A 3,221-nucleotide genomic window follows, 5' to 3' on the forward strand; every position below is an offset into this window, starting at 1 on the left:
CTTTTATTCTTATTAAATATTAGTGATCTTGAATAGTTAACCTATTACCTTAAATTAAAAAACAAACTCTTAACTAAATAAAAACGATTTTAAAAAATACACTAAACCAAAATCTTTCCCACATCTTTCTCCCCATTTATTTTTTATTAGCCCTACCTTGGAAGACTGCTCCTTTTCTCCTCCAAATATCACTGAGCGCTCTAGCAGGAGGAGCAGGAGTTCAGGGCCTTGTTTCTGAGAAAGTTGTGAAAATTTTAAAGGCGATGCTATTTGGGTGGCGGCTGGAATGATTAGCCCTACCTTGGAAGACTCTGCTACTTTTCTCCTTCAAATATCACTGAGCGCTCTAGCAGCAGGAGCAGGAGTTCAGGGCCTTGTTTCTGAGAAAGTTGTGAAAATTTTAAAGGCGATGCTATTTTGGTGGCTGCTGGAACTTGTGAAAATTTGAAGGCAATGATATTTTTGAGGTAGAAATTGAAACAAGGGAAAGAGACATTTTCTTTTTATCAATGTAGCGGTTTCCACCCCATGTCTGAGAATGCATTGGCCACCTTGTAATACTAAAATCTTTATCGTTCTCGTTACTCACTACCCACTGTGTAAAGCTTCTTTTACTCCTTTTCTCGTTACTCACTACCCACTGTGTAAAGTGGGTTTACTCCTTTTTGTTCAATTTTTTAAGCCAGTATACAGATGCTAGTATGTAACCGTATATATTGCTGCTGGAACAGCGTTTCCACTCCATGATGGTATACCGGTTATCGCATGTGTTTAAGTATTTTATGTTTTTTAACAGGTTCTTCAACTCCATTAGAGTCTGATATAACATTTTCCCTTTCCTATGAATTAGAAAAGGATTAATAAAATATTTACATATTGATAAGTTATTTTTAACTTATCTTGTTACTGATTCCTATGTTAAGTTCGTCCACCTGATTACTGATTCACCAAAGGTGGAAACTCCTTTTTCTTTTGAGAGATACACATTAAAATATATATAATTTTTGAAAAGGAAATTGAAAAGAATTTCTCAAAAGTAATTGGTCAAAATACTTTAGACCAGTACTTGGGACAGAGCCGTCCTCGAAGCATTTCCGCGAAGTTTATTAGATTCTAATCTTCCTCCCCAAGTAAGAAAGTACTCTGGCGTCAAGTCGATCACTATGCTGGGAGGTCGCTTAATAAAGTGACAAGTTGCTCAATGAAGTTGCGCGTTACATTCCAGCCATATCTTTCATCAAGCTGCTGAACTGTTGTTTCCGGTATTCTTCTTCTTCCTCGCTAATGTGTTTATAGCTTAAAATTCAGAACCTTTGGCAGGGAATTGTTGCGTGGCGGCTTACCTGGTTTCTTTGAAGTTTTCAGGTAAAACTGTTGTTGCTTTTATCGGCAAAACTGTTGTTGCTTTTATCGGCGGTCTAGACTCTGATGTCAATGCTTCGCATTTTTTCCTCCATTGGAATCTTAGTTTTTATCACCTCATTGCCCAAGATTTCTCATTCATTGAACTTTGAAAGTGTCATTTTGAGGTTTTAATCATATTTTTTAAAATGCATAGGAAAACATGGAACATGGATCTGAGGTTGTAGCGTTTACCGTTTAAAACTTTAATATATTGACTGATCAGGCTTTACTTCTGTGACTTTTTGTCGAAATTCTCAACCGAAAACAGTAATTGACACTCGAGACTGGAGTCTGATGGCAATGCCGCAGAAATCTTTATTTTTTGTTCCGGTTTTTGAAGCTTTAGTTTATATCACTTCATGATACATTATAGATAATTTGAGTGCGTTTGAATGTGCGTTTTGAAGCCCTCTTCGTGACAAATGATGTTTCACGGCCGTTAGCGAAGCGCGTGAATCTTAGGTTTTTACTTTTGAATTTCTACTAGATTTTAATTGACAAGGTTTTATTGAATAGCATCTTTTGAACGTTTGAGCAGAATTTCAAGCGTGCATATCTGAACTTTGATGGCCAATGAATTATGTGTTCCTCTGTGAGCAGTTTCTGATGACGTCTTATTTGCGAATCTTACTCGATTTCTTTTCTATCTTTTACCATTATAAGGGTTTTGATGAGATTTGGTCTATTGTAGTTTAGGTTATTCGGAGGGTTTAATAATAACTTCTTTTCTATTTTTTCTTTTTTATCTTTTCTTGATTTAGTCAAAATGCTCTTGATTTAGTCAAAATGGACAGGATCTGTCTATGGTATTTGCTTTCAGTTTTCCAGGGAAAATAATAAAACAGGGTCATTAGAGAGTCCATCAAGCCTATAAAAGGGATAGAAACTAAGCATTTGATATTTACCTCCTTGTGTTTTTCTTGAGAACTTGGTGTTTTGATACATATTTACCTCCTTGTGTTTTTCTTGAGAACTTGGTGTTTTGATACCAAGGATGAAAACCGTGGGTGTTATTTTGTCTTGTGGATCTATCCAGGTTCAAGTTCTAGTTTTATTTTGTCTCGTGGATCCATTGAGGTTCAAGTTCCAGTTTGATCAGGGAGAACCCCGTGGGTGTTATTTTGTTTGGTGGATCCATCATGGTTCTAATTCTAGTTTGATCCCAGGGACGAAAACCCAGTGGGTGTTATTTTGTCTCATGGATCCATCCAGGTTCACTATTGTGCTTAATTGTATTTGTCTTCTCATTTAGTCCTAGTTTGATCCCAGGGGCGAAAACCCAGTGGGTGTTATTTTGTCTCATGGATCTATCCAGGTTCACGATTGTGCTTAATTGTATTTGTCTTCTCATTTTGATAAGTAGTGTGCATGCCATTGTAGGAGCTTGAAATTTATTATATGGTCATATAACTTTTCTTCAATGATTAATATAAATAAAGGCTTATTTTTCAGATCAGGTTGTTCAGTATTTTAATTACAATTATTTTAAACTAAAACACCTAGATATGCCAAATTGATTGATTATTTTGTTGTTCAAAGATATTACAATTTCTATGTAATGATTGTGTTAACTTTGTGCCTCTTCCCTACTTAGATGTGCCAGATAGATTGATTATTTTGTTGTTCGAAATATTACCATTTCTATGTAATGATTGTAGTAACTTTGTGCCTCTTCCTTGAGAAGAGCAAGAAGAGGAAAAAACTTTAAAAACAAAAAACACACACAACTTTTGACGAGCTTTGGCCACAATTCTAGAGATTATATTTTCTGTTTGTGACGCCGATCAATTTTGTGATTATGTAGTAGGTGTAAGGAA

The sequence above is a fragment of the Pinus tabuliformis genome, chromosome 3_2 (assembly GCF_031772625.1).
Source record: "Pinus tabuliformis cultivar Carrire ecotype Pingquan chromosome 3_2, CPIR1, whole genome shotgun sequence".
NCBI lineage: Eukaryota > Viridiplantae > Streptophyta > Pinopsida > Pinales > Pinaceae > Pinus > Pinus tabuliformis.